This window comes from Pristiophorus japonicus, chromosome 3 (assembly GCF_044704955.1).
Source record: "Pristiophorus japonicus isolate sPriJap1 chromosome 3, sPriJap1.hap1, whole genome shotgun sequence".
In the NCBI taxonomy this organism is placed as follows: Eukaryota; Metazoa; Chordata; class Chondrichthyes; family Pristiophoridae; genus Pristiophorus; species Pristiophorus japonicus.
The window spans coordinates 39,929,706-39,954,764 of record NC_091979.1 but is presented as its reverse complement, the minus strand read 5'-3'; the positions used below and the strand labels follow the sequence as shown (position 1 = coordinate 39,954,764).

At 45.5% G+C, this 25,059-nt stretch overlaps 1 protein-coding gene across 3 annotated transcripts in view; it reads right to left on the bottom strand.

Annotated features, from left to right (window-relative positions):
* The window catches only part of gli2a (GLI family zinc finger 2a), a 431,013-nt gene that overhangs the window by 116,406 nt on the left and 289,548 nt on the right, over positions 1 to 25,059 (bottom strand). The window lies entirely within an intron of this gene.

Below are 25,059 nucleotides of genomic sequence, written 5' to 3'. Positions count from 1 at the left end.
AGGAATGAGTGACCATAACATAGTTGAATGTCAAATTCAATTGGAGAGTGAGAAAGTTGGATCTCTAACCAGTATCCTAAGCTTAAATAAAGGAGACTACAAAGGTATGAAGGTTGACTAAAGTAGACTGGGAAAATAGATTAATAGAGTGGGATGGTTGATGAGCAGTGGCATAACTCTCAAGAAAAATATATCCCAATGAGAAGGAAAGGCTGCAAGAGAAGGGATAGCCATCGGTGGCTAACTAAGGAAATATGGGATGGTATCAAATTGGAAACAATGGCATACAATGTGGCCAAGAGTAGAGGGAGGCCAAAGGATTGGGAAACTTTTAAAAGTCAGCAAAGAACGACTAAAAAAATATAAAGAGAGGGAAGGTAGATTATGAAAATAAACTAGCACAAAATAAAAAAACAGATAATAAGAGTTTGTACAGGTACATAAAAAGGAAAAGAGTGGCTAAAGTAAATGTTGGTTCCCCAGAGGATGAGACTGGGGAATTAATAATGGGGATCAGGGAAATGTCAGAGACTTTGAACAAATATTTTTAATCGGTCTTCACAGTGGGAGACACTGAAAACATCCCAATAGAGGATAATCAAGGGCCTACAGGGAGGGAGGAAATTAGTACAATCACTATCAATAAAAAAGTAGTACACGGTAAAATAATGGGACTAAAGATGGACAAGTCTCCTGGACCTGATGGCTTGCATTCTAGGGTCCTAAAAGAAGTGACTGCAGAGATAGTGGATGCATTGTTTGTAATCTACCAAAATTGCCAGGATTCTGGGGAGGTGCCAGCAGATTGGAACCCGCAACTGTAATGCCCCTATTTAAAAAAAGGAGGCAGACAGAAAGCCTGAAACTATCTGTCGTTGGGAAAATGCTGGAATCCATTATTAAGGAAGCAGTAGCAGGACATTTGGAAAAGCATAATTCAATCAAGTAGAGTTAGCATGGTTTTATGAAAAGGAAATCATGTTTGATAAATTTGCTGGAGTTCTTTGAGGATGTAACGAGCAGGGTGGATAAGGGGGAACCAGTGAATGTGGTGTATTTGGATTTCCAGAAGGCTTTCGATGAGGTGCCACATAAAAGGTTACTGCACAAGATAAAAGTTCAAGGGGTTGGGGGTAATATATTACCATGGATTGAGGATTGACTAACGAACAGAAAACAGAGAGTCGGGATAAACGGGTCATTTTCCGGTTGGCAAACAGTAACTAGTGGGGTGCCACAGGGATCTGTGCTGGGGCCTTAATTATTTACAATCTATATTAATGATTTGGATGAAGGGACCGAGTGTAATGTAGCCAAGTTTACTGATGATACAAAGATGGGTGGGAAAGCAAATTGTGAGGCGGACACAAAAAATCTGCAAAGGGATATAGACTGTCTAAGTGAGTGGGTAAAAAATTGGCAGATGGAGTATAATGTAGGAAAATGTGAGGTTATCCACTTTGGCAGAAAAAATAGAAAAGCAAATTATAATTTAAATGAAGAAAAATTGCAAAGTGCTTCAGTAGGGACCTGGGGGTCCTTGTGAATGAAACACAAAAAGTTAGTATGCAGGTACAGCAAGTATTTAGGAAGGCAAATGGAATGTTGGCCTTTATTGCAAGGGGGATAAAGTATGAAAGCAGAGAAGTCTTGCTACAACTGTTCAGGGTATTGGTGAGGCCGCACCTGGAGTACTGCATGCAGTTTTGGTCTCCGTATTTAAGGAAAGATATACTTGCATTGGAGGCTGTTCAGAGAAGGTTCACTAGGTTGATTCTGGAGATGAGGGGGTTGGCTTATGAAATTGGGTCTATACTCATTGGAGTTCAGAAGAATGAGAGGTGATCTTATCAAAATATATAAGATAATGAAGGGGCTCGACAAGGTGGGTGCAGAGAGGATATTTCCACGCATTGGGGAAACTAAAACTAGGCTACATAATCTCAGAATAAGGGGCCGCCCATTTAAAGCTGAGATGAGGAGGAATTTTTTCTCACAGAGGGTTGTAAATCTATGGAATTCTCTGCCCCAGAGAGCTGTGGAGACTGGGTCATTGAATATATTTAAGGCGGAGACAGTCAGATTTTTGAGCGATAAGGGAATAAAGGGGAGCAGGCAGGGAAGTGGAACCGAGTCCATGATCAGATCAGCCATGATATTAAATGGTGGAGCAGGCTCGAGGGGTCAAATGGCCTACTCCTACTCCTATTTCTTGTGTTCTTGTGTTATCCGACAAAAGTTAACACCGATTAACATAGAGATATTAGAACAGGTCAAAGCCTGGCCAAAACGGAACAAAAAATAATGAAAAAGGCTAATGGAATTTTGGCCTTTATGTCAAAAAGGGCTGGAATACAATACAAAGGGGTGGAGGTTATGTTACAGCTGTACAGAGCTCTGGTTACACCCCATCTAGAGTACTGCACTCAGTTCTAAGCATCACACCGCAGGAAGGATATATTGGCCTTGGAGTAGGTGCAGCGCAGATTCATCAGAATAATGGGGCGATGAAAATTGGGGAAGGGCAAGAGGACAGACAGAATTGGGACACAGAGATCTCGGAGGGTTGTGGGGCTGCAGGAGCTTACAGAGATAGTAGCTTCGAGGCCATGGAGATTTCAATGCAAGGGTGAGAATTTTAAATGTTTGGTGTTGCCGGACCGGGAGCCAATGTAGGTCAGCAAGCACAGGGGTGATGGGTTAATGCAACTTCTTGTGATTTAGGATACCTGCAGCAGAGTTTTGGGTGAGCTGCAGCTTATGGAGGGTGGAAGGTGAGAGGCCGGCCAAGAGAGCATTGGAATAATCAAATCTGGAGATAGGCAAAGCATGGATGATGGTTTCAGCAACAACTTGGCTGAGGCCGTGGTGGACACGGGCGATATTACAGAGGTCTTGATGACGAAGAGGTAATGAAATTGGAAGCTTAGCTCAGGGTCAGACAGGATGCCAAGGTTGCAAATAGTCTGGTTCAAACTCAGACAGTGGCCATGGAGTCGGTGGCTAGGGAACAGATTTTGTGGCAGAGGACTGGAGACAATGGCTTCTGTCTTCCCAATATTAGATTGGAGGAAATTTCTGTTATCTAATAGAGGACATTGGACAAGCAGCATGACAAATCAGAGACCCCGTGGAGGGGCCGAGAGAGGTGGTGGTGAGGTAGAGCTGGGTTTTGTCAGCGTTCATGTAGAACCTGACAGTGTCTTTTGTTGATAAGGGGCAGCATGTGGATAAGAAACAGGAGGGGACAAGGATAGATCCTTGGCAGACTCCAAAGACAACAGGGTCAGTATTATCGGGATTTCCAGTATCTGGGGTGAAATGAGTATCCATGCAGCTCTGATATTTAGCTTTGGATCAGTAGACTAGTAGGAATCAAGGCTACCAGTATATTTTAAGAATACATTTCATTTTTAAGTTGCAAAAATCGTGGATCTTATTTGCACATACTAGGAATTTGCACATACTAGATTACCTCATCAAAAGCTAAAAACTTAAATACAGCAGGCTTTATCCATCAATTTTATATTCACCAGTGAGTTACCTGCACAATGGCAGATAAACAAACTGCCACTTTAAATCATCTAACACCAAACTGAGCTCCTTACCACTTTGCCTATGGCTGGAAGTTATGTAGCATATACCAAAACAACTGTACCAATTATACTTCACCTCTTGATTCAACAATCCAATACCCTGTATACACATGTAATTACTGAATGGGAATAAAAACATATTGACCGTATTTCTCAAAGTGCTTATGTCAGCAATTTTCCCACCAATGCCCATTCTTCCCATGTAAACCGCAAAAGTTAATGTTGCCATGTCATTCAACTCTGCGGGTCATCTCAGCTGACCTGAATCTGACCCCATCAAGTGTCCACACATGTCCACTTTCCAGCAGGGCCTTAGGAGGACTTACCCCCTCCTTAACCCAAGGATTCTGAGACCAAGTGTAGGGCTCTAACTGTCTGGCTGACGACCAGGGGTCAAACATTGGAGCCTCCTGCTTTATAGTTTGTTTTCCCCCCCAAGGAGGAAGAGGATGGAGTTAATGGTCCCTGAAGTAGGGGAATCAGCAATTGGTGTAGGAGGTAATTCCAAGATAAAATAATCATATCTGCACTCTGGATGGAGTGCAACTAATGGGGTGCATGGCATGGCGGCCCCGACCTGCGAGGAAACATCGGCAGCAGGTCGGGGCCTTAAAAGGAGCATACCACTCCAGGGAGCAGCGCGAGCTGGTGCTGGAGAGCAACGGCAGTGAAGAGGGCGACTGGATTGGACGTCACCATAACCCAGGTCGGTGATTGGAGCGTGGGCAGGTACAGCAGGAGCGGCGAGGTCGAGGAGAAGGAGCGGTGAGAGATTGCAGAGTGATGTGATCGGGGCCCAGGAGAGGCGTGTGATCGGGGCCCAGGAGAGGCGTGAGTTCGGGACCCAGAAGCAACATGGGCCAGCCCACACTGCGATATGTGCGCGCATTAGGTCTGTGCAGCAGAGCTGGTCTCCGGTCGTCTTGGTTAATCCTTGCCACTGGACCAAGACCCAGCTTTGCCAAGCCCGTGTGGTGGCTAACATGCAACGGCCACCACACGTTAAAAAAATCCGCACACAGACATCTTCCACCCTTCAATATGTAGTTCGGGACCTGGAATATTAGGTCCTTCATTGAAACACCTGTGAACTCATCCCTTTTTGGCGTGGAAGCAAGACATCCTCGCTTCGAGGGACTGCCTAAGAAGAAAAAGCATGGCTTCATCTCACTCTGGGGTGCATGGGAGAGGTAGAAATACATCTGTGCCTGTTTTGGGACCTAGAATTGAAAGGCCTCAAGTTACTGAACTCTCAAAACAATTTAGGTTTCACTTTATTGTGAGTTAGTGTGCTGTTCTGATTATAAGATTGTTCTTACACCCAGCACTCCTTGACCCCACGTTCACAGACTGCACTGACTTGCTGTAGACTTCAGGCATTTCTCCATTGGAGCCAAGTTTGGATTGCCATAGCGCAGGCTTAAAAAGTCATAAAGTGATCAGTATTTAAAGTGAGAAGAGACAGACTATGTACAAAGTAAACACTTGAGCTCTGTTGTAACTGTTTTTTTTCATTACACATCTCTGACTAAAATATAAAAAGTGGATTGTTCAATGCAAAGGGACGTGCTCCTGTTTAAGATGTTCCATTGAAAATATTTGCCAATCTGATTAAAGAGATTAGCCTCAATGTTCAATACACATCTTTTCAAGTGTATTTATGGTTCTTATCAGGCTTTTTAAAACACTGGTTGAACCACAACACTGTTTACTGACTGGCTTCATGTTTGCTAATCACCGAGAACAAGCTTTGCACAGAGAATCTGCAAAATCACTTTCATTCTTTTTTTGTGATATATATCTGTGAAATACATATGGGCGGGGATCAGAATGTTCTTTCAGGCAATAACTCAACAACTCAGTTTTGAATTTACTTTCCAAAGCAGTCACACTTTGAATGCAATCCATTCCTTGCTTTTTCTCACTGCCTCTAACAGCTACTGATAGCAGTAGCTGTGGCTCAGTGGGTAGCCCCCTCGTCTCTGAGTCAGAAGGTTGTGGGTTCAAGTCCCACTCCAGGGACTTGAGCACAAAAAATCTAGGCTGACACTCCAGTGCAGTGTGGAGGTGCTGCCTTTCAGATAACAAGTTAAATTGAGGCTCCATCTGCTCTCTCAGCTGGACGTAAACAATCCCATGGCACTATTTCGAAGAAGAGCAGGGGTGTTATCCCTGGTGTCCTCAATCACTGTCACTAAAATAGATTATCTGGTTATTATCACATTGCTGTTTGTGGGACCTTACTGTGTGCAAATTGGTTGCCACGTTTTCCTACATTATAACAGTGACTGTACTTCAAAAGTACTTCAATAGCTGTCAAGTGCTTTGGGACATCCGGTGATCATGAAAAGCGCTGTATCAATGCAAGTCTTTTGTTTTTGTGTAGCTTCCCACTCATGTGACCTCATTCACATGGCACTTTTCATGAGCGACCATGACATTGTGAGTGTCGGCACGATATTTTACCATGGGGGCATCATTGCCAAGCCCAATCCTGTCTTTGCTTGATAGTCATGCACATATTTTCCAGCAAGGGTCTGAGAAGGGTAATCCGAGTTAACTTTGCCCCCTCCCTAGAGCAGAGCTAATGGTAGCACCCCTATATTCACCCCAACTACAGTCAGCTAACTTGGCACAGACTAGGGGGAGGAGGTTTACAAGATTCTTACTGAGTTAACGTAGCCTCTGCTTTTATTGTGATTGGATACTCCTTCATTTTATTACGAAATTATAAACATTACAGTCACTCGTACTCATTCTAGTGACCACCACACATTAAACATCAAAGACTGCAAATCTGACTCCCAAAATTTGAAAAATAAAATATCTAATTCATTTCCTGAGCAGTTATCCAGATTAACATTGCAGTGCAGACTGACTCTATTCATCTGCGTTCAGATATTATCTTGCCTGTGTATATTACGTGAAACACTCAAAGCAGACAGCCCGCTGACCTTCTGCCTGGCACAGTTTCAAGGATCCTCATTCCACAGCTTAATTCTTCCAATAGTGAATTAATTACCTTCCCCCCGCCCCCCCCCCAAATTTAAATAACCAACGATCCTAACTGTTCATATCCTTTTCACCTCACCTCAGCCCAGCAGCACTGAAGCAACTTGATGCTTCCTTACTGCTGTCACTTTTTCGCTTTCTCAACTTTTCCCTTGCCAGTTCTCTCATGTCATCGCAGTTGTACTAAGAGTTCGCAATCGCAGATGGCTAGTGTGATCTTGGGACTTCATCATGCAAATCCCAGATAGGGATCAGGTTTGTTATTTAGCATTACTGCTACAGGTCTCTGTCTCTTCCATTAACGTTTACAAACTTCTTGATTCATTAACGGACAGCAGTGCCACAGCGGCCTGCATTATTGAGCCAGTACCCGAGATTGTTCCGTCTCTCGTATCTTAGATCATAAGAACATGGGGCCGAAATTGATGGTCTTCCCGCCCACTGCTGCCGACAGTCCTCCTCGAGTTGCGCCCAGTGCCAGTTTCGATTTGGTCTGGAGCGGGCGGGAGGGGAGAACCGCCCGCTGATGTCAGCGGACGGCCGAGTGGCGCAACTGATCTCCCGCCCGCCGAGATGCCAGATTGGTGCGAGCGGGAGTCGATGCCAGAACAGGGGTGGGCCGCTGCGAGGAGGCTGGTCTATCCCCGACGGTGAGTATGAAGAGCTGAAAAAAGGGATTAGGAAACAATTTTTAAAAATTTTCTTTACAGCGACTTACCTTGATGGGGTCCCCTGAAGGTCTTCCGATATTTTTTTTTAATGCTTTTTATTTGCAGCTCTTCGACCCTCCATGGGCCCAACTCCATCCTCAGCGGCACTTGGGCGGCAAGCGCCTTTGCCACCGAGAATGAGAGCTCCCATCCACTGCCGGCGATTGACGGCGTAAGCCCCTCTTTCATCGCCGGCCGCCCTGTCAAGGTCCTTTTTGCCGAAAACTCCGCCCAGAGTACCATCAGGTATCTCGGCGGCCATCGGTGGTCCTTTGGGTGGCCCTTGCCCTTCACCAAATTCAGCCCCATAAGAGTTAGGAGCTGGAGTAGGCTATTCGGCCCCTCGAGCCTGCCCTGCCATTCAATGAGATCATGGCTGATCTTCTATCTCAACTCCACTTTCCTGCACTATCCCAATATCCCTTGATTCCCTTAATATTCAAAATCTATCAATCTCTGTCTGGAATATACTCAAAGACTGAGCCTCCACGGCACTCTGGGGTAGAGAATTCCAAAGATTCACCACCCTCTGAGTGAAAAGGTTTCTCCTCATCTCAGTCCTAAGTGGCCGACCCCTTATTCTGAGACTGTGACCCTTGTTTTTAGACTCCCCAGCCAGAGGAAACAGCCTGCCTGCATCTACCCTGTCAAGCCCTGTAAGACTGTTGTATGTTTCAATGAGATCACCTCTCATTCTTCATGGATGAGTCCCACATACCTTCAAAGCTGTCGATCCTCACCTTAAGATCACAAGATGAGGAAGGCCATTCAGCACATTTTAATTCGTCCACTCCTCACCCAAGTTTCTCTCTCAGCTGCTATTCTCTTCACGTGTTGCTTCTTCACTCATTAACCTAGGCCTCTCTCCCCATTATTCCCTATCTGGCTTCAGCTCTTCTTCCTCCAACCAATAGGAACAGCGAAGGCACTGTTCTTAGTGGTTGGATAAATTAGTCTACACTGTCAAAAAGTTTGATCATTCCAAAATTGTGAGATTTTTAGGCTGTGAATCCCAGGGTTGTTAAAATAATTGGGATGCTGAGATACAGGAACTTCAAACCTTAGTAATACAGTCCCCACTGCTTATAGTGGGCATGTTGGTGCTAATGTGATTTGCCCACTATACATGTTGGACGGCTTATATGAAATCTGAGAGTATTGCCTCTCCCAGAAGATCGCATGGTTCCAGGTGGAGTGGAGTGTAAAATGTTGCGATACATGGGGTTTCGCAGTTGTGTGGGGTGGACTGGTTGGGCCGGAAGCTCTTTACCTGTCCGTCATTGTCCATTGTTCATAGGTTTATATGTAACATAAGAACATACGAACATGGGCCAAAATGGCCTCCTACTGCGCTGTAAATTACTATGTTTTCTATGACCCCGACTGGAACAATTTTTCCTTAATGAATGTTTCAAAGAATTCTGTTTAAAGCTTGTTAATCTCCCTTTTGGTGAATCGGCCTGAAATATCCTGTACGAAATCAGGTATGTGGGAGGTGCTGCTAAAACTCAGCATTGTATAATTATGACCCGCTTCCCTAGTGCAATGAACACCCTAGTTATCGCGTAACATTCTGTGCGATTCTCACAGTGACGGGACGGGAACCATGAGCTCCTCACTTGCCCTTCCACACTACTGCAAGGATCAGTCAACTTCACCTAGCTTCTATTCAGCTGAATTCCCCACGTGGCTCCATAACCGAGAGGGATAACAGGCACCTTATTGAGGAGCCAACCGCTCACTGAGCACCCGCGGAGCAACCTGAAATAGCCGGTGCGGTGAAGACGCTGCAAATGGTAACTTTTTAATTGACAGTAACGGTGATGACAAATGGTCTGTGCTGCTCGCCCGATTTAAACGTGGCGGTTTACGGTTTGGAGACCCTACAACATGTTTCCAATTAGAAAGTTTCTAAATTTGCCAAATGCTTGGCTCTTTTCAAAAGCGACAGGTCCCAGAATTGTCCTCTGTGGCCAGGCTATGTTCTGAAACCTGCACTTCATTGTGCACCGCACAGTGACGCGATGATGTCACCACACAACAACAACAACTTGTATTTATATAGCGCCTTAAACGTAATAAAACGTCCCAAGGTGCTTCACAGGAGTGTTACAAGACAAACTCATAGGGGAAACTAAGACTAGGGGGCATAGTTTCAGAATAAGGGGCCGCCCATTGAAAACTGAGATGAGGAGGAATTTCTTCTCTCAGAGGGTTGTAAATCTGTGGAATTCTCTGCCCCAGAGAGCTGTGGAGGCTGGGTCGTTGACTATATTTAAGGTGGAGATAGACAGATTTTTGAGTGATAAGGGATTAAAAGGTTATGGGAAGCGGGCAGGGAAGTGGAGCTGTGTCCATGATCAGATCAGCCATGATCTTATTAAGTGACGGAGCAGGCTCGAGGGGCCAAATGGCCTACTCCAGCTCCTATTTCTTATATTCTTATGTAAAAAAATTAATTTGACACCGAGTCAGATAAGAAGAAATTACGGCAGATGACCAAAAGCTTGGTGAAAGATATAGGTTTTAAGGAGCATCTTGAAGGAGAAAAGAGAGGTAGAGAGGCAGAGAGGTTTAGGAAGGGAATTCCAGAGCTTCGGGCCTAGGCAGCTGAAGGCATGGCCACGATAGTTGTGCAGTGATCATCAAGGATGCTCAAGAGGGCAGAATTTGAGGAGCGCAGATATCCTGGGGAGTTGTGAGGCTGAAGGAGGTTACAGAGATAGGGAGGGGCGAGGCCATGGAGGGATTTGTAAACAAAGATGAGAAATTTCAAATCGAGGCATTGTTTAACCAGGAGCCAATGTAGGTCAGCGAGCACAGGGGTGATGGGTGAGTGAGACTTGGTGTGAGTTAGGACACGGGCTGCCGAGTTTTTGATGACCCCAAGGGTAGAATGTGGGAGGCCAACCAGGAGTGCATTGGAGTAGTCAAGTCTAGAGGTAATAACGGCATGGATGAGGGTTTCAGCAGCGGATGAGCTGAGGCAGCGGCAGAGACGGGCGATGTTATGGAAATGGAAATAGGCGGTCTTAGTTATGCTTCGGATATGTGGCCGGAAGCTCATTTCAGGGTCAAATATGCCACCTCTGCAATGCATTCTGGATTATGGAATCAAGAATCGTAAAACATATTTAGCATTTGCATTACAAAAGGCTCAAGAGATAGATCATGGATGTGGTACAATCAGATTATCACTGGAACCAGATCATTACTGGAACCTGGAGTGCGAGCAACCAGATGTCCAATACATCCAGGGTATTAGAGCTCTCCAAGTTTGCAGCATTTTGATTGATATCTTTATTCCTCCTTCCTCTTAGTCTATTGTGGTCAATTTATGCTTTATGCCTCCGGATGAGACGTTAAACTGGGGTCCCGTCCGCTCTCTCAGGTGGACGTAAAAGATCCCATGGCACTCTTTCGAAAAAGAGCAGGGGAGTTATCCCTGGTGTCCTGGCCAATATTTATCCCTCCATCAACATAACAAAAACAGATTATTTGATCGTTATCACATTGCTGTTTGTGGGAGTTTGCTGTGCGCAAGTTGGCTGCCGCGCTTTCCACATTACAACAGTGACTACACTCCAAAAATACTTCATTGGCTGTAAAGCGCTTTGAGACATCCAGTGGTCATGAAAGGTGCTATATAAATGCAAGTCTTTCTTTTTCTCACTCCCCGCAACCATGTCCCCATCCCCCTGTATTGTATGGGGCTCATTATTACTAATGGACAGACCTTGTGGAGGGAGTTTCCCTGTCATAGCAAAATATAGCAGTTAGCAGCAGGGGTAAAATAAAATTGGCAATGGTAATGGATAATATAACTACAGCAGCAAAACACCAAGACTCTGCACGAAGGATTCGACAATTAGGCTTAATTTATTATCCTACTCTTCAAAGCGAGCAGTACAATTTATCAAATATCAGACCTGTTTGACAGATCCCATTACCAAGTCACAACCGATCCTCCCACTCTGACAAGATGTGACTTGAACATTGTCTGCCGGTGAATAAAAGAGGAGACGAGATGATTCCTGAGTCAGGCAGAAGGCATGCGTGTTGGCTGCAGGAGGAACTGGGAGAAATCATCGACAATGAACGCCTGTCAGAGCAATGGGCTTCCGTCACCTCATCCTGGGTGGTAGAAACGAAGCTCCTGGCCCCAAATATAGAGCAGTCAGTCACGGGACTGCATCCGCTCCTGAAAACCTGGATCCACCCTGCCAAATGCCATAAATCATAATCTATAGTTATAAAGCTGGAGGGATTTTGATTTCAGCCACCAGAAGCAAATAAATCAGTTCAGTGCAAAAGCATGAGAGCATGGGAAGTTATGTAGTGAAATCTTATTTTATATTTTTTCACAGAAAGTGTACTTGCAGCGATAACTATTCCCTCTGAGATGCCTCCCTTTTCTTGCCTTTTTCCCCAAAGCTGGCTTAAAATGCAAGTGAGCCATCTCTCCCACACAACACTGTCTCTGGGACTAATACAGGAATCCTCTTGCTGGAGGGAGGGGAGCGTCCCGGAGAGAATGTTTCCTGTAGTTGCTTATTTTTGCTACTGTAAGTAAGTGCATGTTATACTGGAAGCAGTGGTAGACCAGGGAATGCTTCCTGGATTCACCATCGTAACAGAGTATCTCTCGCATCACACTGACAATATGCTTATGCTCCCAATCTCAGATATGTCCACTCCACTGTGCCACTGTGACTTATCTGGTTTCACACTTTATTTATAGTTTCTCTCTGCAGCTCATATCCTAACTCGTACCAAGTCCCGCTCATCCATTGCTCGCTGACCTACATTCACTTCTGATCTGGCAACGCCTGAATTTTAAAATTATCATCCTTGCTTTCAAATCCCCCAATGGCTTCGCTCCTCCCTATCTCTCGGACATCCTCCAGCTCGACAACCCTCAGATGTATCAGTGCTCCTTCAATTCTGGACTCTTGCACATCCCCATTTTAATCGCCCCACCATTGGCAGCCGTGCCTTCAGCCCCCTCGGCCCCAAGCTATGGAATTCCCTCCCTAAACCTCACCGCCTCTCTACCTCTCTCTCGTCCTTTAAGACGCTCCTTAAAACCTACCTTTTTGACCATCACCTTTCCTAGTATCTCCTTACGTGGCTCGGTGTCAAATTTTGTTTGCTAACGCTCCTGTGAAGCGCCTTGGGTCATTTAACTGTGTTAAAAGCGCTATATAAATGCAGGTTGTTATGCAGAATTGCTGTTAGTGCCACTTCAGGCATAATTTGATGTCAGCTTTATCATTTTGGATTCACGTCCACTTGTGGTCCAGTTGAGAATGCTCAAATGTATTGAACTGAGGACCCTTACAAACCGACAGAGAACTGGATTTTCATCCATCCGGGCTGGATCTAAACCAAGGACCCAGAGGTACTTTGTTTAGTTATTCCATTTCTCATTTATTGCCTATTTTATTACCTTCTTAATATCCCCTAAACCTTACCAGAGAACATGAGCAATGATCGACAACTTGCATCTTTAGCATAGAGAAATATCCCAGGCACAAAGGCACAAGGAAAAAAAATAAAGCACAGAGCCTCTGGCAGTGTTCCCCTTGAACTGACCATCATGAGACATGCAACATCACAGACTAACTTATTCCCCATCAATTCTCGCTCCGGTACTAGAGGTACCAACTCATGCTGGAGTAGGGTTCAATTGGTGCCAAGAATCTTGTACCTCACCCAAATTCTTTATGAGCCTAGAAATGAGTGGTGACAGACGATTCAATCATAAAGGACATCATGCTCGAGCTTCGTTTGACATATATGCACATACGCTTCGCAGTAGGGATCGCAGGATAGCATTCAGGAGCAGATTGGTTGACATTTAATCTCCCTACTTCAGGGACATTGGAGCCAATTATAGTGCTCCTACTATTGGGCTGTAAGTGTCAGCTATGGCTCAGTGGGTAGCACTCTCGCCTCTGAGTCAGAAGGGATTTGAACACAAAAAAAATCCTGGCTGACTCTCCAGTGCAGTGCTGAGGGAGCGCTGCACTGTCAGAGGTGCCGTCTTTCAGATGAGACATTAAACCGAGATCCCGTCTGCTCTCTCAGGTGCATATAAAAGATCCTACGGCATTATTTTGAAGAAGAGCAAGGGAGTTATCCTCAGTGCCCTGGCCAATATTTATCCCTGAATCAATATAACAATAAAACAGATTATCTGGTCATTATCATATTTCTGTTTGTGAGAGCTTGCTTGTGTGCAAATTGGCTGCCGTGTTTCCTACATTACAACAGTGACTACACTTCAAAAAGTACTTCATTGGCTGTAAAGCACTTTGAGACGTCCGGTGGTCATGAAAGGCGCTATATAAATCCAAGTCTTTCTTTCTTTGAAGATGAGCTAGAATCGACTAGAATCTGGATCTGTAAGAAACACAGAAACATAGAAAATAGGTGCAGGAGTAGACCATTCGGCCCTTCGAGCCTGCACCGCCATTCAATAAGATCATGGCTGATCATTCCCTCAGTACCCTTTTCCTGCTTTCTCTCCATACCCGTTGATCTCTTTAGCCGTAGTGGCCACATCTAACTCCCTTTTGAATATATCTAACAAACTGGCCTCAACAGGTTCACAATTCTCTGAGTGAAGTAAGGCTCAATACATTTACCCAGTGAACCAAAAGGGGAGAGAACAGGTTAACTCATAAATAGAGTTAAGTCAAACTGCACATGCAATGTTGCTCGGCTCGCCAAAGTGCCACTACAGGTAATGTGATACAGTTTTGTATGAAGTGTAAGGATTAACATGTAAACTTGTAGACAGACTTGTTTGTTTAGAGCTCAGAGTTAAATAGCTTTTGGAAATAAAATAAAACAAAAGCTAACCTTGAATACTATGGGAGTAGCCCAGGGCTGGGTACATACTAACGAGCCAACTTGCATCCCTTTGATATTTATCTGACAATTTAAGGGCCTGAGACGAGCGTGTTTTTTTTTTAAAAAGGAGAAAGCGGAAGCCAAAAATTAGGTGCGGTTATATTCAGGATATATAATTGATGCTGTTTTTGCAAGTGCATATTTACTGCTGCTCCTGCCTGTGCTCATCAAGCATGAAGAGACTCATTTTAGAACCTAAACTGTCCCTTAGTCGTAACCACATGAGCCAAAGGTTCAGAGATCAAGTGCTAAGGCTGACCAAACAACAATTTGCTAGGTGAGTCTTCTTGGTTGGGGCTGGCACATGATAGAGGGCCACTGCCTGGTTCACACTGCTCGCATCATTATCACCACTGCAGGTAGATCAATCACAGATAGAGCTGGAAACAAGCATTATCCACCTCAGCCCGCAGGAGTCACGCAGGTGGACCAGAGTCAGTGGGAACAGAGGTAAGGAACTGGCACTGGCATGAGTCACACTCCTGGTAGATACCTTCCTCTGAAGAAGCCTGTGACCTACATCACCCAGCCCTTCTTTCAGGATTGGCATATATGGTGGCCAGTGGCTTAAAAGTAGAATAAGGTGGTAGGAAAAACACAAACAACAAAAAATACCGGCAATCTCATAAAACACCAGAACACGTAATAACATATCAAATACTCAACAAAGATCATTCTCCTCCATGGATGGTCACTGAACCCAAATACCCCCCAAGAATATCCCATGCCTACATCACCCCAAGTATTTAGATCTCTGCAATGGAGTAAGGAAAGAAAGATTTGGATTTGTATAACGCCTTTCAAGACCACTGGACATCTCAAAGTGCTTTACAGCCAGAAGTACTTTTGAAGTGTAGATACTGCTGTAATGTAGGAAATGCGGCAGATTACTTGCGCACAGCAAGCTCCCACAAACAGCAATGTGATAGTGACCAGATAATGTTTTTTTGTTATGTTGATTGAAGGATAAATATTGGCCAAGACACCATGGATAACTCCCCTGCTCTTCTTCGAAATAGTGCCATGGGATCTTTTACATCCGCCAGAGAGAGCAGACGGGGCCTCGGTTTAATATCTCATCCGAAAGACGGCACCTCCGACAGTGCAGCACTCCCTCAGCACTGCACTGGAGTATCAGCCTAGATTTTTTTTGTGCTCAAATTCTTTGAGTGGGACTTAAACCCACAACCTTCTGACTCAGTGGCGAGAATGCTACCCACTGAGCCACAGCTGACACTAGCCATATCTTGGAATAGGATCACTTCCAAAAACCAGTTGTTCCCAAAAACAAGGACCTAAACTCGTATTATGGTTTTCTGCTCCTAATGGTTCCTGGACTGCAGTTTCCCTCCCTGAAGCAACCCAGCTCCACTATGATTTGGCGGATAAATTGAACAAGACCCAGGAGCAAAGACTAGGAATTAAGTAAGCTCCGTTTTAAGGTGTTAGAAGAATCGTGTTGGAAGTAGCTGCTTCTTCATTCTGGCCCCATCCACACCCCAGCAAGCCAAGTCATGAAATCAGCTAACTCGGCAATAATCAGAGAGCAGACCTGCGATCTTCCAGTGCTGTATAGCTCAGTACTACATCCGGAGGTGCCTTTTCCAATTGATGATTTGGGGAGCTCAGCACAGATTTCAGCGCAGCAGTTACACAGCTAGTTGCCGTCAGGTCTAAAAGTGTAAATGTACTCGTTTTCATGGTGTGGCACATGCCTGTTAGAGAGGGAAGTTCGGTTTTGAAACATGACAGAAGACAGCAAGCACCTGGCAGGGTGAACCATCAGAAGGCAAACCTTCGACATGAAGCAGGACGTGGATAATAAAGGACCCCGTGGCTCACAATCAATTAGACAATGTTTAATTTGTTTAGCAGTGTTCATGTAATTAGCTACATTTGATGCAGGCAAGCGGGAAGACAACTAGAGTATGCTCTTGATGAATTGGGTCCTCTGTCAGGATTAAGAACCATTAATCATGCAGTTAAAGCAAAGACTTCTTTTCTGTTTCAAATAATTGGTAGTATTAACATCTGTGAAGAATCCAAATAGTGCATTCAAATTCTAACTTTATTGTTCTCAAACATTGCCTAAGTTTGGCTGCAGGTAAAGAGAGATCTGGGGGTAAAATTGGCTTTGGACAATAGCCAAAATGGGCAACAATGATCCATTTTACACCCTGCCAAATTTTCCTTTCAATTGACTTCAATGAAAACATAAAAGCGAGCTGCCGATTCGCTATCCCTGTTTCGCATTCCTGCCCAGAACCAGTTTCACCCCCATTGTGTCTTATACCATTCTGGTTCAGTGGATAAGTGTGAACCTTAATAGGAGTTCCCTGAAGTCAATGGAAATAAAAGAAAATCGGGAGAGGTGTAAAACGGGCTGCCTTTGCGCTATCACCCATTTGCTTCTTCTTCGGCAGTCCCTTGGAATCGAAGATGACTTGCTTACACACTAAAAATGAGTTCTCAAGTGACTGAAGAGTCCAATGCGGGACCTACAGTCTCTGTCACAGGTGGGACAGATGGTGATTGAAGGGACGGGTGGGTGGAGTGCTTGGGTTGTCGTGCACTCCTTCCATTGTTTGTGCTTGGCCTCCGCTTGCTCGCGGCGAAGTGACTCGAGGTGTTCGGTGCCTTCCCAGATGCTTCTCCTCCATTTTGAGCCGGGTGTTGGTGGGGATGATGCACTTTTTCAAGGAGGCTTTGAGGGTGTCCTTGAAGCGTTTCCTCTGCCCACCCGGGGCTTGCTTGCCGTGTCGGAGCTCCGCGTAGAGCGCTTGCTTTGGGAGTCTCGCGTCGGGCATGCGGACGATGTGGCCCGTCCAGCGGAGCTGATCGAGCGTGGTCAGTGCTTCGATGCTGGGGTTGTTGGCCTGAGCGAGAACATGGACGTTGGCGCACCTATCCTGCCAAATCAATTTGCAGGATTTTGCCGAGGCGTTATCACCTGTTTTACACTATCGCACAATGTCATAATCATCACTCCACCTTCACCCCCACCTCACTGATTCTAACCTAATCTGTCCAGCGGAAACAGGGGAGGTTTGGGTCAGATGCCTGTTTTATGTGCGCTGCCTGATTCAATGGAGCATAACATTAGGCGGGGCGCAGAACAGGTGCTGATCCAAACCCACCCTGTTGTTGCTGGGCAGGTTAGGTCAATGCTACAGCATGGCGCAAAAACAGGCCACTCTTCCCATCAAGGCTGTGTTGGCGTCTTTCTCCACACAAGCCCGAGTCTAATCACTTCTGCTTGCTCCTCATAATCTTTAATAGTTCTCTTTTGCAAGCAACTATCCGATTCCCTTTTAACAGGATTTATGAGCTGTGCTTCATCAACAGCTTTTGGCACAGATTTCTACATTCTAACCATTCTCTGTGTAGAGAATATTCTTACCATCATCCCCTCGAATACAATGGCCATTACATGGTATAATATTGCTGCCATTTTACAACGCCTGCCAGAAAGTGCACAGGAATGATCACCGGCTGAGTTGAGGACAGGGTCAGGGGAAGCTGTGATGCCCCCCATGATCCAATATGCTGCTGCGATCCATTGAGAATGGCCATTCGTGTGAGAAGGCAGGGTGTTACGTAGAAACAAGCTCATCATTTAATGGGGTACCCTCTGTTTCACCATGAGGAGCATGATGGGGTGGTCTGCTAGTATATTCTGCGCATGTATGCGCAAGCCTAAAGCTGCGTACGGATGTTGTAAGTCTCAGCATACAGTCTCAGGCAAGGTACAGCCTGCAATCTGCTGCCAGCGCACTGAACATTTTAGACAGGTGATTAACAAAGCCAATTTAAATGATAAGCCCGTTTCGAACACAAACCTGGAATCTCAGGCATCTGCCCATTTTTCATGTGAAATCCTAGACAGTAGGTCTGAGCAACATATTGGACTATGGGGGGGGGGGGGGCAGAGGGGGAGACGGGGTCCGGGGGTGGGGGGCGGGGAGGTTGTTCTTGATCACAGTCTAGCCTGAACACGCTACACTCTCAAGCTGTGGCCACTTGATCCAAAAGCTTCTCAATTCTGGAGGTGAAATTCCTCCCGTCAGAAATTTTACTCCAGCAGGATGTGAAAGAGGCTGCCAAGGTAGCCACCTACCGTAACAACAGCGAAAAATTGTGTCAAACTCAAGGCCATGTTTTATGTGGGCTGAATAAGTCAAATTCCGCTTTTATTACACAATTCTGGGATCTTTACCAGTGTTTTGGGGGAGCGGGTCACCTTCTGCAGCTCCATCAGTTTACAATTAGGACCATTACTTTATCATGACTGAATAAGTCAAATAGAATTTTTATGAAGATATTTACTGGTAGTTTGGGGGATTAGATTCTGCGGTTCTGTCTGCTTTTTACCAAGAGATATATAAATCAGTGGACTTGGGAAGGAGCTTTTTAAGCTTGATGACAAACGAACAAACTATATTTGCTCACCCCTATTTCATTCGATGTATCCATTTGCTGATAAATTCGGTTTTAAAAGCATTTGCAGGAATAAAGGAAGATGCCAATTGCTTGAATCATGGTCTAGCTGGCCAGATAGACTATGCGAGAGTTCAACTCCGAGCCCATTTACAAGGCTGGCAGTTCGAGTCCCAACTATTTTAAATTATACTATTAACTAAGTGCCTCCCTTGTTAAAGGGGCACAACCACTAGAAAACCTAACAAATTAAATCAAAATTTGATTGCCGGGGGTGATGATGCACTCCAGTTCCTCCGGTGCCCATCTCTCGCAGAAGGCCGGGAGCGTACCGGTGGACACCGCGTGCTCCATCTCCAGGAATATCCTGTCGCAAACGTAGCCACAGAAGTGAGGCAGGCAGTTGACCACCCGCTGCCTGGACCGGTTAATGGCCACCTTGGCCAGGCCCAGGAGCAGTCCCACGAGGAGGCCCTCTGACCTGTCTGCTCCACTCTGCACCGGGTGCCCAAAGATCAGGAGTGTGGGACTGAAATTCAGCCAGAAATCGAGGTGGCAGCCCCTTCAAATAATGGAAGAGGGACTGCAACCTCACGCACTGTATGAAAGCTTGGGACACGCACTCCTTCCAGACGGCAGAAAATGCAGGCGGCCTGGGAGCGGTTCGGGTCACAGGCCTATACCTGCAGGTGGTGTTGGGTGTGATTAACATTCCTTTGGGTAACCCTTAGTCTGATTATTTCAACTGATTGGCTACATTACCTTCGGTCAGTCCTTTGAACCCAGTCCTCTTGCCGCTGCCTTCAAACACACAGGATGAAACAGCATCTTAACGTGGATTTGAGGCTTTGCACTGTAGTAGCTGAGTGGGTGGGAGGGGGTGGGAGAGGGGTGAAGCTGACGCCTTTGTGTCGCTCACATTTCAACAAATATCCATTCTTTTAGGATTTATATTTGATTTTGACTTCTTTTAAATTAGACTGTTCTCAGGCTTACTGACCCCCAAAAAAGATCTGGCACGTGAGCGTTTGAATAAAGCTGATTTCACGGGGAATTGGATAAGCACTTGAAAGACATGTTTTTGCAGGGCTACGGGGAAAGGACGGGGGAGCGGGACTAGCTTGAGCTGCTCTTGCAGAGAGCCGGCGCGGGCTCGATGGGCCGAATGGCCTGTGCTGTAACCATTCTATGATTCTGTGACTGTCCAGGTCTGGAATGACATCTGATTTGATCACAAACAGCAAGATCAGTCAGACAGTGGCTTCCGACATAATGGAAATGACTCAAGATGCCTCTATCGCTGACCTAGACTGTAATATTTTTTTATATTGCTCTGATTGTCTGAAAAGACCCCAGGACGCTTTTCTTTTGATCAGTTCCAATGTTGTCGAGCTGCTCCCGGATCTCTCTTTTTCAGATCCACCCGACAAGGAGGTGTGAGATTCTTCCAATCAATAATTGCAGTGAAGGAGGTTGGAAAGAAAGACTTGCATTTGTATTGCGCCTTTCACGACCACCAGAGGTCGCAAAGCACTTTACAGTCAATTAAGTATCTCCGGCATGCAGTCACTATTGTAATATGGGAAATGCAGCAGCCAATTTGCACACAGCAAGCTCCCGCAAACAGCAATATGATAATGACTAATTAATCTGTTTTTGTTATGTTGATTGAGGGATAAATATTGGTCATAGTTGACATATTCTCCTGATGGGGAGGAGCCAGTGGAACTTTCATGTAAATATATGTCACATGTCATGTTTCAATCTCTTCTGTGAGCTGAAGTGATCGCCAGCCAGTTGAAATTATGTTGTGTGGCAGAAACCAATTCTTTTCCCTATCTCTGTGTGCAAGTTTATTTTTCTCCTTCAATTTCCCTCCATTTTTTAACGTCCTGCTGTCCCTCCCTCTTCTGTGTGAGCCTGGATAGTGACCCCCCCCGCAGAAAAAATCCACACACTCTCACTCCACCACCATAACAATGGCCCACCTGATCCTGGTCAAGGGGATTTTCCTAAAGAGAGCGATCATCTAGGCCAGGAGCCCTGCTGCAGGGAGGCTGGTAAATGGGGAGGGAGAAGACAGGGGAGGAGAAAGTTAGTGGTGGAGGCAACTACTGGGGAGGAGTGTCAGCAGGTCTGCTGAAGAGGGATTCTTTTTAATGATTAAAAAAGCCCTGGTCCTTTCCCTTGATAGGCTGCTACCCTTAGACCAGCCAACCAGGACAGCCAGCTAATTCACCACCAATTGATGTAGACAGGGACCCCAAACCATCCATGGGCCGCGATCGCGATAGTTACGCTGGGATTGTGCGCGCTGGAGCCTGCTCGTGCTGACCCCTGGTGTACTTGGTGGGTCAGTGGGAGGGCACCCTGTTTGTCTGGGGCTAGCAACCACTTGGGTCTCTAAGGGTACCCCATCTAGCCCACCCTGCCGGAGACTCCACTGTTTGGCCACCATTTGCGTTGGGGTCCACACACCCTTGACTCTCTCAGAGGCCCCACGCAGAACAGCCTATACGTGGGGGCCGATAGAAATATTTTGTAAAACCCTCACAGCTCTCTGTGAGGGTTGTTTCCTTACACGGAGCCAACCTCACCCCAGTGGGGCTGACGGGCGACCTTCTGGAGGCCAGTAGTCTTAATCTCACTGAGCAGACCAGCCTTTGGTCTCACACCAAGGCCATTGACAGACCAGGGCTGAAGAAACTTCTGGCCTTTGTGTCCCCAGCCCTGGTTTCAGCCCCTTGGCATCACTGGCCTTTGTAAGAGGCCAAACTCCTGCCTGTCCCTTACAAGGCCCAGCAGCAATTCCCAGGGTATTCAGGTCCCAGACAAATTCTGGGCCCTTCGGCTGCAATCTGGCTGGAGTTGCAGTGGGCTGGACGCGCCAAGTAACTTTGGCCTCAGGATCTCTATGACCTCAATTCATTGCAGAAGCAGACAAAGCTGGGTAAAAACAGGACTGTTCCGTGGCTAGCAACAACTTTACAATCGGCTTATTTTATTGCTATAGTAATGATTTCACTGGCAGGGTCAGATTTACAGAGAAATTTGAAACATTAATTATTCACGTCCGCCCGCGAAAAAAAATGGCTGCTCGCATTTTCACGGAATTGCCAAAACCTGGGAACCAGTCATGAGACTGAGCATCAGATGTTGCTCGTGGCCAATATGTAACATTAAGATTTCCAGTTGTAGGATACATGTGTCTTGAAATTCCAGGATTACTCAGCCTCGGCAATTTGTTGACAAAAACATTATCCTTCATCGGCACACAATTAGTTGACAAGAAGTCAGTTCCCTATAAACAGCCCGCAGTAACAACTGTTAATATACATGGATTGGATTTAGTCCAATTGACAAAAGCTCAGCACCATCTTCATACAAATAAAGTTCGGTCAGCCGTGGCTCAGTGGGTAGCACCCTTGCTTCTGAGTCAGAAGGTTGTGTGTTCAAGTCCCATTCCAGAGACTTGAGCACAAAAATCCTGGCTATCACCAAGTGCAGTACTGAGGGAACACTGCACTGTTGGATGTGCTGTCTTTTGGATGAGACGTTAAACCGAGGCTCTCTCAGGTGGACGTAAAAGATCCCACGGCACTATTTTGAAGAAGACAGAGGAGTTATCCCTGGTGTCCTGGCCAATTTTTATCCCTCAATCAACATAACTAAAAAACAGTATCTGGTCATTATCACATTGTTGTTGTGGGAGCTTGCTTGTGTGCAAATTGACTGTCGTGTTTCCTACATTACAACAGTGACTACATTTCAAAAAAAGTACTTAATTGGCTGTAAAGCGCTTTGGGACGTCCGGTGGTCGTGAAAGCCGCTATATAAATGCAAGTATTTTTTTCTTGCTACCCAGAATCTGTTGCATGTAGCCATATTTTACTGCATTCTGTTACTAAGAGACATAAATGCCATCCTTTGGATGGCAGAACCCAAGTAGAACTGATGTATTTGGCTTTTAGACGAGGGCAGACTGAATGTGGAAGAGTGGCGTATTTAGTTTGTTGTGTCTCCTTGTGGAGATTTCGCTTGTTTAAATTTCACTGACTGTGACAGAAAATAATTCCTGATTAAATTGCTCATGACATTTCTGTATCCTTTATAATTGTGGGTAGGGGAAACATTCTTACATGCACCGATGTTTATACAATGCTATTTGGCTCAGAACACAAATGGGCTTAAATGGCCATTGTTGTTTGGGTAATGTAACCAGTGAGTCACTTTATTGTGATTTTAAGCACGGATGTGTATGTGACTAAATCATCAAATTTGGGACCAGATGAAATTGTGTCTGGCCATAAACATGCTCATTTATATTGGCAAAACTTTAATTCAAATGTGTAGGTGCAAATGTAGCTGTTTCTCCAGGAGTTTTCAGGAATTAAAGATTCATCTCCAGGAACCTGCTGAGAGCAACCCGAGAGAAAAACCATAGGGGCATTAGAACAAAACTGTTTTCTCACATTTTCCTTGAACACTTTTGTTTATTAGAAAAGACAAAAAGACTTGGATTTATATAGCGGCTTTTATGACCACCGGATGTCTCAAAGCGCTTTACAGCCAATGAAGTTCATTTTGGAGTGTAGTCACTGTTGTAATGTGGGAAATGCGGCAGCCAACTTACGCACAGCAAGCTCCCACAAACAGCAATGTAATAATGACCAGATCATCTGTTTCTGTTATGTTGATTGAGGGATAAATATTGGCTAGCATACTGGGGATAACTCTCCTGCTCTTCTTCGAAATAGTGCCATGGGATCTTTTACGTCCACCTGAGAGGGGCCGAGGTTTAACGTCTCATCTGAAAAACAGCACCTCCAACAGTGCAGCACTCCCTCAGCACTGCACTGGAGTGTCAACCTAGACTTATGTGCTCAAGTCTCTGGAGTGGGACTTGAACCCACAACCTTGTGACTCAGAGGTGAGGGTGCTGCTCACTGAGCCACTGGCTGACATTAGTTATCAAATTATTGGAGTGGGGTTAAAACTGATGGTCGAGAGTCATTCAATCGGGTGCTGAAGAGTCTGTACGCTTTCCAATTGGTGTGGGAGAGCGATGCACCGTGAGGTCAGATGTGTTGGGCGACCTATGGCAGGAGTGGGGAGGCAGACCTGTGGCCGATGGAAGGTCATGTGATGAAACCTCCAGGAATACACCCAATCAGAGTTGGCGATCCTATCTTATTTGACTTAAAAAGAGAATAAAGCAAAGGCTGCAAATCTGAAATAGAAACATAGGCGGAAACACCTGGCAGGTCAGTCAGCCTCTGAAATAGAAACATGGGTCAATGTTTCAAGGTGTAACCTTCATCAGCACAGTTCTGGTGGAATTTGTTAAGCTGTCTGCAGCCATGTTTAATGATTTAGTCACACGCACGCGCAGGTTTAAAAACACAGTATAGCCACACGCGATGTTAAGCAAGTTTTCTGCTTCAAATATCAAACCATTTTCTGTAGGTTTGCAGCATTTCTTATAGTACAGTGTTAATTCCTGTTGGGATTAAAAAATTGGGTTTTCGAATGCTTCGGGAAAGCACAGATGTTCATGGGTGACCATCGCGGAGTACACGCCAGGAAATGAACTTGGCCGCAAAAGATTCCCCGAAAGACGGCAATGCTGCTTTAGCCTTGGGGGAGGTCATTAAAAAGCGATGCACACGAGCAGGGAGAAAAACATACAAAGAGGCAACACAATGGGGGCTCTGTAGTGCATGGCAGGAAAGTACTTGCTTTCTGATCAGGCAGTCCCAGGTCAGAGGGTTGAGACCCTGGGCTCTCTGTTAGTTGAACTTGCCTGCCTCACTCCATTCACCAGTGCTGCTCGATTTTTGGTGGAGTTTTCAACACAACAACAAAATGCCTTCTGCAAGCGAATGTGGGTCGTTTACTGGCAGCCTTCATGGAGGAGTCAGAGATAACATTGTAGGCCGGGTGACAGTTAGGACATTACAGTTATCCTCGGCTTCCCCAGGCTAGGGGATTCTAAAGCCACCAAGGCCTCCTGATTCCAATTGGTGGACAGCCAGGTGAGAGCTTGGGCCGTGATGTCCTGACAGTTGAATAGTCTGGCTACAGTCACTGACAGAAGAACTGCTCTGGTTGCTATGTGCAGCGAAATCATAAACACACTCAAAAATAAAATCCAGATTGCTTGTTTATGATTTTTTTGCTACAGGAAACGAGCAGAGACATTCTGCCACACTCGAGGCTCACATGTGAGTTACTTGAGCAAGGTATCATAGGATGGCCAGGGGATGTTGAGCCCCAAGCCAGTCTGTACCTTGAAGAGAGGAAGGGAGAAAATTGTAGGGGAGTGAGGGAGGGGAGGAGGAAATAATAGAAACCTGATCGAAAAAGGTACGACACACCAGGTATCA